Raw genomic sequence first — 12,291 nt, forward strand, 5'->3', positions numbered from 1 at the left:
ATGATCAAGTCGTCCTACTGGTCGATTAAGCTATAGTTCATAAGTGGTTTCATTTTCAACTGAAGATTTTCCAGTACGATTTATTAGATAGACTGCTGTGTTACATGCCTCTACCCACAACCCTTTAGGTAATTTACTCGGATTTAGCATTGACTAGGCAGCTTCAACAATGGTCCTATTTTCCCGTTCAGCCACACCATTTTGTTCAGGAGTGTAAGGAGGAGGAATCAGAAGCTCTATTCCCCTGTATGCAAGCAGTTCACTGACATTCTTATTATTAAATTCTTTGCCACCATCACATCTAAATTGTTTGACAACATGTCTATTAGTCCGTGCTTCATTTAAAAACTGCTTAAGCACAGTACACACTTCACTTTCGTGTCTTAAAAAGAAAATTCGAAGAAAATTTACTAAAATCGTCTTTGAAACATACATAATAATGCTTACCTCCAAAAGATTTCGTGCTCATTGGCCCATTGATATCTGCGTGGATTAATTCACCAGTACTGGTAGAGCATATTGTTCGTGTTTTGAATGGCAGTCTATGCATCTTTCCAACTGCACAGTCATCACAAAATTCACTCAAGGCATCTTCCACATTAATGTTCATGCCTTCAAAATATTCTTCACATGTTGTTTATTTTGATGACCAAACCTTTCATGGTACACTTGCAATGTCCATTTTTCACATAACCTGTCATAACAATATTGCCATTGACTTGTTTTCGAACACAGACATTATTATAACTAAAATTAGTACTGTAGCCTCTGCAGGCAATGGCTCTCACAGAGAACAGATTAGCACTTGTATCAGGGATGTACAAAACATTGTCCATTCTAGCATTATACCATTTATTGTTTCGTCGAATTTGGATGTAAACTGTTGCTTGACCGTACGCACACATTTTGACATCTTGTTTTCCCAATGAAATTACTTGAGGAGAATCAAATTCACTATATGAAACGAAGTACTGTTCGTTAGGAGCGATATGATTTGTAGCACCACTGTCGCAATACCAATTATTTGGGTCAATGTGATTACTGGTACACACACCCATAGCGTATGAAGTAAATCCAGTATGTTCACTTTCTCGCTTCTTTTCTTTTCTTTTATTGCCGCCACGAGTGTTCTGTGGACACTCTGCTGGCCAGTGACCTAATTGTTTGCATATATTTCACGGAAACTTCTGCTTTAATTGTGACTTCGTCATCTTTACTTGCTGATAACTTGTTTTAGAAACGACGAAAGCTGCACTTCCATTAATGGCTTGTTCACGCAGTTCAATAGTACAGAGTTTTTCAATTAATAAATTCAAGCTTTGCTTTAGTGTCGGTATCGTATCCCAGAGATCCTTAAAATTGTCGTAGTCTTTTCCCAGTGTAAACAAAATTCGACCATTTAAGATTATTTCAGATAGCGTATTTTCTTCATGTTTTGCTAATTCATCGTTAAGGTTCACAAATAACTTTTGAAGTTTGTCCACATATGCACTAATATCTTCCGTTTCATCACGTTTAACACGGATAAATGTTTCAATCAACATATTCAAACGCTGAATACTGCTACGTTCAAATCGGTCGCGTAATTTGTCCCAGATTTCTTTAGAATTCTTGCACGTTGAGACGAGTTCTGCAACGGGTTTACTTAGCGCACTTGCTATAAGACTTGCTGCCTTTGCGTCGTCCTTGTGCCATTCCACATACGCTTCTTTTTGTACACTTGTCGCATCTTGCGGCAACTCTACACGTTCATGTGTACTGTTAATAATATCTTCTAGTCTATATGAACGCAGCACCATAGAAATATGCCATTTCCATTTGGCCCAGTTCTCAGGTCCTTCAAGCTTATCAATGCTGACCTTATAATCGCCGCTAGCAATAATGTTTCTTTACAGACAGAGGCTCATTACAAATATTGTTTTAATTTAAACTATGTTGTTTGCCTTTACACGTGTACTGGGCCCATAACCTGATGATAAATATTATTTTAAAGGCAAGAAAGCATTTTATTAACTTTATAATTACACCCTGGATACGAAAAAAACACATTTACTACAAAAACACAGAAGTTACACAAAAGCAAAGAATAAAGATATTGACAGCAGAGTCATGGAGCAACACATAAACATAGACCTCAAGGAATTGTTTTTCTTTTCTTTTAACAGAATATTGGTGTGTCCTTTGCAACTTCCCAGTCTTTTGGATACGGATCTTTCGTCGAGCGAATGGTTGTATATGATTGTCAAATACGGAGCTAATGCATCAGCATACTCTGAAAGGAACCTAATTGGTATGCAGTCTGGATCAGAAGACTTGCTTTTATTAAGTGATTTAAGTTGCTCCACTACTTTGAGGATATTTACTTCTACGTTACTCATGTTAGCAGCTGTTCTTGATTCGAATTCTGGAATATTTACTTCGTTTTCTTTTCTGAAGGCATTTTGGAAGGCTGTGTTTAGTAACTCTGCTCTGGCAGCACTATCTTCGATAGTATCTCCATTGCTATTGCACACAGAAGGCATTGATTGTTTCTTGCCGCTAACATAATTCATATACGACTAGAATCTCTTTGGATTTTCTGCCAGGTTTCACGACAAAGTTTCGTTGTGGAAATGTATCAAGGAGGATCAAGTCCGTTGTTTGTTAATTTATTTGGTATAAATCTCTCAATTGCCACCGATATTATTTCTTTGAATTTAAGCCACATGTGGTCTACACTTATATAATTAATTTGGAAGGAGTGGAGATTTTCTCTCAGAAAGATGTCCAGTGAATTTTTATCTGCTTTTTTGAACTGATAAATTTTTCGTTTGTTTTTGGAGGATTTCGGGATTACAATATTCAGTCTCGCTACAACCCTGTGTTCACTAATCCCTGTATCCGTTTTGATGCTCGTTATTAACTCAGGATTATTTGTTGCTAAGAGGTTAAGCGTGTTTTCACAACTGTTTACTATTCGTGTGGGCTCATGAACTAACTGCTCGAAATAATTTTCAGAGAATGCGTTTAGCACCTATTCGGATGTAGTTTTATGCATACCTGAGGAATTAAACAAGTATTTTCGCCAACATATCGAGGGTATATGAATGTACTACCTGTTGTCGAAGGAACAGATACCACTGATGGCCGTGCAGCGTCTCTAGAATAAATGATAATTAATTGAAACCCTCAGCTGGGGACAGATGAAAATGTGTGCCCTGACCGGGACTCGAACCCGGAATCTCCTGCTTACATGACAGATGCTCTATCCATCTGAGCCACCTTAGTTGGCGCGAACAATGAGTGTATGGGCAAATATCTATTAGGAACATTACATGTGTAGATTGTGGACAGTTGGGAATGTGAGTCTCATGGGAACCGTGCAAGGGATAATTCTCTGCAGTCTTTCTATTCATCTGTGTCCTCGATGGCTCAGATGGATAGAGCATCTGCCATGTAAGCAGGAGATCCTGGGTTCGAGTCCCAGTCGGGGGTTTCAATTAATTATCATTTATTCTAGAGAAGCCAGACAGAATCTCTTCTGATCCAAAGTGACACACATCATTGGTACCAATGTGAGCAACCACCTGCAGTTGGCTGCATCCTGTGCTCTTCACGGCATCCAGGAGGACCCCTTCCACATCTGGAATGACTACACCCAGTAGCACATGGAGTACACATTTGTTTTCTTTCCCTTCTTGGGAGCCACATCCCTAAGGAGCCCCATAACGCACCTAATATTGGAGCTCCCAACTATCAATAATCCCACCTTCTGTAATTGTCCGGATCTTGCAGGCTGAAAGGTTTCCTCTGAAACAGGACAGGCGACAGCATCTGGCTCAGCGACAGTGTCAGCCACAGACCACGCCTGGAACCTGTTTGTCAGACAAACCAGCGAGGCCTTATGTGCGGCCGCCTGGGAATAATTTCGCCACCTGCTACACCCCGGGGCGACCTCCAACTCGACCACAGGTGAGGGGTCAACCTCAGTGCTGACCACCAGTGAGGACCGATTGGAGGACTCGGTCGTGCTGGACGTCCGTTGGATACCCATGACCGTCCCACAACAGTGGTGCCCATCCACTGCAGCCTCAAGCTGTGTAACCGAAGCCATCACAGCCTGAAGTTGAGAGCGAAGTGTCACCAACTCGACTCGCACCCGCACACAACAATTGCAGTCCTGTCCATACTAAAGACCATGGAAAACTAAACTATGCAGGTAAATGGACTATCAGCACATGCCGCCCTACTCTACTGTAAAACCTGATGAAAACGCAGTAACTGTGTCTAATAAAATAGATTAACACGCAGAGAATCAAAAACCTAACTACGAAGCAATCAGGTGGAACTAAGTAATTCGCCCCTGATTAGGAACTTGTAAAATGTCATAAAGTCAATTTACTTTCCGACGTAAACGAAAACGCGGTATCTGTGGCTTTTAAATATTAAATAAACACGCAGAAACACAAGAAACTAAACTATTAAAGCACCCAGATGATAATACAAAATTCTTTCCTGGTTAGGAACTCGTAAAAGACACAAAATCGGTTACCTCCCTATTGCTGCTTCTGTTGCGGCCGGCTGCTGTTGCCTGACCCCGCACACACACACACACACACACACCAACCCACGATGTTTAAGAGATGTTTGGCGTTGTCAATTACGAGATGACGTCTCAGTGGCCTACACAAACCACAGACGTATTTCTTCTATTACTTGTTACTGTCATGAACCCAGTTATCCTTCTGGAGAGGTTTGCCGATTGCCGCTGATATTTGTTTCCTGCGTACCTGGAGCTCAGCTGGCATGTTGGCAGCTGATTTAAACTATCCATGAAAATTGGATGCGCCGACATCTGCGTAGACAGATCGTTGACCACTTGTTCCCAATTTCCAGAAGTAAATGGTAAATTTATGTATGTCAACTTCTCGCTCCTTGTGAAAATGACGTTTTTCGCCTTCCTCTCCATCGGATCCAACAACAATTTTAATTGTAGTAGTACTGTTGTTAAAGGCGCCAAAATTTATATTTTCCTTTCACGAAATAAACGGCGAGCATATGTTTGTTATGGTTGCGTTTTTGTTTACGGATGTTTACGTTGCCTAACCTGTCTGTTTAAAAATAGTGTCAATGGGTGAAAGTAGCCACATGAAAGATGTGGCATATTGTGTTTACGAAAAATAATGTTGCAAAGAATTGGCGGTACATATGATACGTCTCAGTTAACTGAAAAAAAGTCGTTGAACGTAACATGAAGAAAACCGATCTATGTGAACCTGTTTTTGTAAGTATAATTTGTTTCCCTGGATCCTGTCGAATCGTGTTGACATTTACCTTCCTGGATTGTAAGAAGCAGAAGGTAACTGACGTTTGTTAGTAGAGTAGCAAATATCAATAAAGAAGGAACAGAGAGGCTGTACTTGACGTAAAATGATAAATTCGGCTTCGCAGTCACTAGTTGGGTGTATTTTTTCCGATTCATTGTTGATTATCTCTGCACGTTTTCCTTTTCTAGTAACTGTCGCTTGAGCCGATCATTTGAATGCAAGTATTATACATTTGGAAGTAAAATGTGATTTGAAATCCTGTATTGCGTCGCTGTTTGTTAATTTACTTTCTCGTAGTGGAGTCGATACCCATGATATGGAACAAATAATCTTTATGAAAGCTATTGAAATAGCGTCGATGCTATTAGATTGAATTAAGTACCTTTAATAACAGCAAAACAACTACGAACACCATGGCCGCGCAGATAAAGAGTTTAAGTAATACTTAATGTATCTGCCAGCACACACTTTCCACTTTCTCATGTAGTACACGTCTTTTCATAACTATTAATGTAAACATCAAGTAAGTCATTAAACTTTGATCATGTATCTACTGTTTGGTAATATGTCAATTTTAAGGATGTTAAAATGTAGCTAAGAAAGTTAAAATGTAGAAAGATGGACAAGTGCAAAGCACCAGTGACAATTACACTTGAAATTACTTTTATTTAAATGAGATGGAACTATCTTTAATTGAGATATTGGTTTTCTACTGATTATTGAAAACCGCTGTTGGATTAATTGCAGAAGATAAAGGGCAGTGACTGGAAGTACTCTAGCTAATAAATATTCTTCTTGCGAGTAGAGTTCAGGTTAGCCACTTCACTTCAGAAGTGCATGGAGTGTGGCTGTTACATATAGCATAATTACCTCCCCCAAACTTCAAACACAGCTATCTGTAACACTGTTTCCTAGCAGAGAGCTGTATCTTGTGCATAGGTGCAATGCATGCACATGTACATGTTTTATTTGACAGTTATTAATGAAGATAAAAATATTCTGTTCCAAAGCTCAAAATATTGTTTTTATTGTCATTTTTATATTTTATTTTGTATATTTTATTTATATGTATATATCACTATATATACGGGCCTATGGGTTGTTACATTTGTCGATAAAATTTCGCAAAATATTTTTAAATAACCCTCTCTAACTTTTTTTTAGAAAATTCCCCACCACTCCATTTTGTAGATCAGTACTCAAGAATTTTTACTGACTGAAATGTTCGTGCAGTGGTTAAGGTGTTGAATTTGTGTTAAAAACATGTTCCAAATCACCTGGTAATCATGATGTAGGTATTCTGTGCTTTAATGAAATCACTTTATAGAAAGACTGTGATGGTGTCTTTCAAAAGAAGATGCCGAATCTCCTTCTGTATATTTGCCCTATTCAAGCTTCTGCTCTGTCTCATATGGTGTCACTAAGTGAGGTGGCACAATGTTTAAGACAGTGGGCATGCTTTCAGAAGGGCCAGATTTGACTCTTTGTCTGAACGTACAGTTGTAGATGTACCGTAGTTTGCTTAAGACAGGTGCTAGGATGGTTCATTTGCAAAGAGAAGTGGCCAGTTTTATGCTGCACTCTTATCTAGTTTGAATTTTTTCTTCATCTCTACTAACATTGTCACTGTTGAGACACTGAATTCTAATCTCCCTACCTCTTTCATACTTTCAGACTGCCGTGCATATCGTATAACATGGTAAAAATAAAAAAAAATAAAAATAAAAGATTCATCCTGTTGTTATCTTTGCACACCAACGTACCAAACAACCAAAATTGCAGAAATGTTGAGTTATGTACAGGCACAGAGAAAAGAGAATAAAAACCTTGCTAGCTCTGAGCACCTTCATTGTGCTGGCTCAAAATTAGATTTCCTGTGCATATCCTCACACACCACTCCTCCTCCTATTGCTCCCTAGAATAAAATGCAAAGGAGTACCCCCTCGTCAACCATTATCAAACTGGACTGAATAACTGAACCACATCCTTCATGAGGGCTTTGATTATCTATCACCATGTGCAGGGACATCGTACCCAAAGTGTGTGCCTTCCCTCAATGGTATTCTGTTGCCCACCCAAGCTACACAACATCCTGGTCCACACTTATGACACTCCCAGTCTCAACCCCACACCACAGGCGTCACATCCCTGAGCAACGCCCAGGTGCAAGAACTGCCTGGTTTGCCCACCTAGCACATCCTGATCAAATCCTGTCACAGGCTTGTCCTGTCCATAAGAGGCAGGGCCACATGTGAAAGCAGCCATGTCATATACCAGCTCTGCTGCAATCATTACACAGCATTTTACGTGGGCATGACCACCAACCAGCTCCTCCCAGCAATTAATTGCCACTTCCAAATGTGAGCAAGAAAGTAGTTGACCAGCCATCGGTGGAACGTGCAGCTGAGCACAAAATGCTTGAGTTCACTGGCTGCTTTATAGCCCCTGCCATTTGGATCTTTCCTCTCAACATCAGCTTTTCTGAAGTACGTAGTTGAAAGTTATTCTTACAACACATAATTTTCTACTGTAAACCTCCTGTCCTCAATCTCTCCTAACCCATTCTTCCCCACACATTACTCATTTCTGTTTCCTCTATCCTGTCATTCACTCCCAGTCCACACCTCCACATCATCTGCATTGTGCGCCAAACCTCACCAGCTCTGGTATCCGTGTGACAAACACCTGGGCTGTGCACCCCTCCCTCCTGCATTCCAAGCCTGCTTCCTGCTGCCTCCTTGCAAGACGCTAACTACCCTGCCCCAACCTCACCTGCGGTAGCTACTGGTTTCTTATAAGCACGTCTTAGGCTATGAATCGCACTGCTCTTTCTGTAATTATTGGGCCACAGTCTCATCCCGACCAGACTGTGGTTACCAGGTTTATGGCTCGGTGGTGCTTTTGGCTTTGAAATTGTTAGAACTGGTCCATTATCATGGAGTTTATCTGGCTCCTGATGCCATCTGAACTAACCCTGTAAACAGTCTCCTTACTGAAGCAGGTATATTACCTCTTCAGTTCCAATGATATCACCTCTTGGTCTCCTGTGAAGTTACCATTCAACAGTTCCTTGATCATCCAATGTATACCGTTGCTTTTGCATACGAGGGCCACTGATCTTTTGGTACCTGCCCATGGGTGAGGTTACCAGTGGGGATCCCCTTGCAGCACTCTGCTAGGATCCCCGGCTCTCCTCCCTGGTATGTGCTCCCCATGTTCTCTTGTGCACTGCCACCTGGTTGGTACCCAAACCACAAGTTAGGACCTAGGTCGTAGTTGCCCCCATGAACTTTCAATGTCTTATTACATTCAGTTCTTCAGCAGTTTCAGGGTATTACCCAGTTGTGCACTGATGGCTCAAAAACTGTGGATAGGACAGAATATGCTTTTTCATCCATTTATCCTTTTATTTTCAGATATAAGGTTATATACTACCTTTGGGATGGGGTGGTTGGGGCATCTGCTGCCTGCTGGGTCTGGGGAAGCCCCTACCTTACCTCCTTGACCAGCTCACTCTTTCAGTCCTCTCTTACTCTGTTTTAATTGCTTTTCTGTGACACCCTGGTTTATATTTTAGAGATTTATGTTGAACAGTGGGTGCTCTCTAGCAGTTTGACTATACTGGAGCAGGGGTGGAAGAGCGATGGGGGCAGGTTTAGCATCACATTCAGATCCCAGGAGATGCCCATCTGCTGCCGTACCCATTTCTCTCTTCCTGCTTTTATTATTGACAGTCCAACTGATGTCCATTACATTTTTAGCTTTCTCACTTTTTCTGCTCAGAATCTGCCGGCTTGAAGATAGATATTGCTCTTTAACTGTCTTCATCCTTCACCAGGTTGATGGAAGTTGGATGCAGGCTGGAGCTTTTCTTGGTATTGGATGAGCCCTGGTAGCGCCCCCCCCCCCCCCCCCCCCATATGGTCTGGTCTCCACTTATTGGCCCAGTCCACATGTTTCTCTGTACATTCTTTCTCAGCTCTGGCATCAGTATTGTCTTCACTGCCCTGATCTTACCGCTCCTAGGCACTTTCATGATCAAAACACATACTTCAGACATCACTAATTCTCAATGAACTACACCCTTAACCCTCAACCAACAAACCTACCAATACGTCTTTAGTCCACGTGGTACAGTGACTAGTTAGAAATGTCTTTGCAACAATTTTTGTCATTCTCCACACAATACTTTCGTTATGCGACACTAGTGGTGTTACATACTTCCCACAAGCAGTTTGAATTGCATAGGAAATCAAATTTCAAAATGTTCTCTTCTTTAAATTTCTTCATTAAATTCCATTGTCCCAACTCTTCTCATCCTCTTCCTCCTCCTCCTTCCCCATTTTAATCCATATATGAATTAGTACTTACATCTGTTATGTATTGGCACTATTATACGTTAGATATGTTTATTAAATTCTAACTTTGTAAAAAAAAATTATTTCCTCAGTGAATCGTACATCTTATGCAACCCCCGAAATTGACTTTTATACTGATTATGCCCTGTTCTATTCATACTATTCACATTAAAACCTCATTCATGCCCTGAATTCATAACAGCGTTGTTTAAATTGAAGAAGATGGTGAACAAGCTCATAGAATACATGAAGGGAAGTGATATACTTCAAATGAATAGTAGATAGTAGCTGAAGGGAAGCGAAAGGATACCTGAGGAAAGATGTTAATAGAGCAAAACACAAGCACCCCATTAAAAACAATGCATGGAGGCTAGCAACCTGTTATCAGGGACTAAATGACATGAATGGTTTAGAGATATTCCCTAGAAGTGAAGCAGCAGAAAATTTGAATTCCGCTTGTGTCCAGTTGTATCATGATACAAATCCAGGTATGTCCTGAGAAAAACAAAGCTCTGAGGATCATCATAAATTTTAACACTCGAAAAGATGGAATAACCTCACTTCCTGATTAAAATTCTTACACAAACCATGCGCCTAGCCATATTATGATAGCTTGCATATCACAGTAATACAGATAGCTATACATTTTGGTGGGGTATCTGCAGAGAGGCCAGACTAGCATATAGTTTGTAAAGAGAGGCAGCATCCTTTTCAGTAGTTGTAGAGGCGACAACAGTCTGAATGATTGATTGGTCTGCCCTTGAACATTAGGCAACATAGCTTGCTATTTTGGTACTGTGAATGGCTGGAAGCTTGAGGAAAGTACAGTTATTATACTTTATGGGGACATATGGCTCTAATGTATGGTTAAATGATGCTAGCATCTTCTCGAGTAAAATATTCTGGAGGTAAAACAGTCACCCATTTGGATCTCCGGGCCGTAGTTACTCAGGAGGATGTTGTCATTGGGAAAAACAAACCTGGTATTCTGTGGCTTGAAGCTTGGAACATTAGATCCCTTGGTTGTGTTGGTGGGTTAAAGAATAAGAAAAGGGAAATGGATAGGTTGAAGTTAGTTCTAGTGGTAGTTCGTAAAATGTCATGATAGGAAGAGAGGGACTTGGGGGTCAGTTGGTTGCAGGGTTATTGATACAAAATCAAATAGAAATAATGCAGGAATGGGCCTTGTAATGAGTAAGAAAAAAGAAGTGACAGTAAGCTACTATGAACAGGACAGTGATCACATTATCATAGCCAAGATAGACACAAAGCCAACACTGACTACAGTAGGTAGTCAGTTTCATGTTCCACGGATCATCTGTACGATAAAGTGCAATGATGTGGATGAAGTTATTTTACATTCACGTCACAAATGAATGTTTAAATATCACTATTACTTTCTTTTATATAGAAAATATACAGATAGTAATTCTGACCCATCACCTTTTACACATTAGAATAACAGAAATTCTTTCACGGAATAGAGGGTGTTGTCGAGTATATGAAAGGTTGCATTAGACACACAAATATTGGTGTTAGAAACTCACTGGAAGACAAATGGGTAGCTTAGAGAAGTGATATAGTGAATGCTGCAGAACAACAAGGCCAGGAGAGAATACCGAGTACAAATCCTTCAATAACATTCAAGATTTTAAATTTAATTGTCAAAAGAAGAAGAAAAAACAAGTGATGTAAGCAAAAGAGAACATGTAGTCTAAAAATGAAATTGATAGCATTACAAAATTATAAAGCAGGGATGGTTACAGGGGAAATACAAACTGTAGAGGCATGCATGCCAATGGGAAAGATAGAAGCCACCTATGGGAGAATTAAAGAATCTTTGAGAGAAAGGTAGATTGTCTGCATGAATATCAAGAGCTTAGATGGCAAGTGAGTACTAAGCAGAGAAGGGAAGTCTTAAAAGTGGAAGGGATATATATTCGAGGGCTATACAAAGGAAATAAACTTGAAGACAATATTATAGAAAGAAAGAGGAAGGTCAATATGAGACTACAAGAAGAATTTGACAGAGTAATATGTAAGTTAACACAAGGAATTCAATGTAAACAACAGTCACATATCATAACTGATATCATTGAGAGAGCCAACTATAACAGAACTATTCCAACCAGTGTGCAAGATACATGAAACAGATGGATCTGTGTTGGTACACCACTTGCCTGCTAAGCCATGAAACAGATGGATCTGTGTTGGTACACCACTTGCCTGCTCAAGGCAAAAGCCCCGAATTCGATTCTCAGTTTGGCACACGGTACCAGATGCTGGCTAAGCCATGTATCCACCATATCCTTTCTTCCAAGAGTACCAGTCCCCCTCCCCCCAGGGGACTCTCATCACTTTTGTGAGTATACCTTTTGCCACCATGTGTCCCTAGCCCTTGCAGTACTACTTCCCATTCTGTGCTGCAAATTGTATACTGCTATTCATTTTTCCTCTTTACCCTTCCATTGGCTGGTGTTCTTGGTGCCAATTGTGCTTGGATTTTGTCTGAGATTTTGGAAGCTTACTTTACTCCCTTCTGGCTTTCTACAACTTTTCATTCTTAACTGTATGATGCCCATTGTTGATTTGACTTGCTACCTCTTTTCTGAATTTTACAGAAATTT

General features: G+C 40.3%; 1 protein-coding gene and 1 non-coding gene across 4 annotated transcripts in view; both read left to right on the forward strand.

Moving 5' to 3' along the window:
• The first annotated feature begins 3,400 nt into the window (after window positions 1-3,400).
• Trnat-ugu (transfer RNA threonine (anticodon UGU)) lies at window positions 3,401-3,474 on the forward strand. The gene has a single exon. It is a non-coding gene; the product is annotated as a tRNA-Thr (tRNA).
• A 1,570-nt stretch (window positions 3,475-5,044) lies between these two features.
• The window catches only part of LOC126356257 (protein melted), a 235,378-nt gene continuing 228,131 nt past the window's right edge, over window positions 5,045-12,291 (forward strand). For 2 of the 3 annotated variants that reach the window (XM_050007089.1, XM_050007094.1), the window contains exon 1: window positions 5,045-5,263. The gene's annotated coding sequence lies outside the window, so the exon portion shown is untranslated. The remainder of the gene's footprint in view (window positions 5,264-12,291) is intronic. The other variant, XM_050007092.1, reaches the window with a different exon arrangement.

This window comes from Schistocerca gregaria, chromosome 3 (genome assembly GCF_023897955.1).
Source record: "Schistocerca gregaria isolate iqSchGreg1 chromosome 3, iqSchGreg1.2, whole genome shotgun sequence".
Classification (NCBI taxonomy): domain Eukaryota; kingdom Metazoa; phylum Arthropoda; class Insecta; order Orthoptera; family Acrididae; genus Schistocerca; species Schistocerca gregaria.